This window comes from Priapulus caudatus, unplaced genomic scaffold (genome assembly GCF_000485595.1).
Source record: "Priapulus caudatus unplaced genomic scaffold, Priapulus_caudatus-5.0.1 Scaffold947, whole genome shotgun sequence".
Classification (NCBI taxonomy): Eukaryota; Metazoa; Priapulida; class Priapulimorpha; order Priapulimorphida; family Priapulidae; genus Priapulus; species Priapulus caudatus.
Genome location: NW_014578008.1, coordinates 143,623 through 144,322, shown reverse-complemented (window position 1 = coordinate 144,322; position 700 = coordinate 143,623). Strand labels below are relative to the sequence as shown.

General features: G+C 49.3%; 1 long non-coding RNA gene across 1 annotated transcript in view; it reads right to left on the bottom strand.

Moving 5' to 3' along the window:
• LOC106814581 overlaps positions 1–574 on the bottom strand; it is a 14,666-nt gene extending 14,092 nt beyond the window's left edge. Inside the window, exon 1 of the long non-coding RNA XR_001394627.1 lies at positions 64–574. This is a non-coding gene — a long non-coding RNA (uncharacterized LOC106814581). The remainder of the gene's footprint in view (positions 1–63) is intronic.
• Between the last annotated feature and the right edge of the window lie 126 nt (positions 575–700).

The following is a 700-nucleotide window of genomic DNA, read 5'->3' as shown; positions in this document are numbered from 1 at the left end:
ACTACCACCTACCCCCGTGTGTGTAGCGGAGGCCTGGACCGTCTCTACGGGACGTAGATCCACTGTCACTACCCCCGTGTGTGTAGCGGAGGCCTGGACCGTCTCAGATCTTCTGCCACTACCCAAGTGTGTGTAGCAGAGGTCTGAACAGTCTCTACGGGATGTAGATTCACTGCCACTACCCACGCAAGTGGGTTCTACACGCTTGTCACTCGATGTATAGGTATCATCAGTATAGGCTCGAGCTACAGAGTTAGCGATCTATATATCATTTTGGCTGAGAAGGTACTTTGGCTGTGTTGGAAGTACGTACTATCTCCACCAGGTGGCGTGCTGCGTGCATTGCTCTTCTTGGCTTGCTAGGCAGTAATTCTCCTAAAGTTCAACGTGATTGCAAGCCATCCATTGCCGCTGTACGTGTTATCAAGAGTACATAATAGAGATTATCTATTATGTACTCTTGATGTTACCAACGCGCTAAATTTTAGCGCTGCTTCATGTTAGAGAAAACCCGTGCAGCATTTGTGGGGCGAACGGTTGTTTGCTCTGTCTGTATTCTGTGTACTGTGTCTGTGTTCTGTGTTCTGTGTTCTGTGTTCTGTGTGCTGTGTTCTGTGTTCTGTGTTCTGTGTTCTGCGTTCTGCGGTCTGCGGTCTGCGGTCTGTGTTCTGTGTTCTGTGTCTGTGTTCTGCGTTCTGCG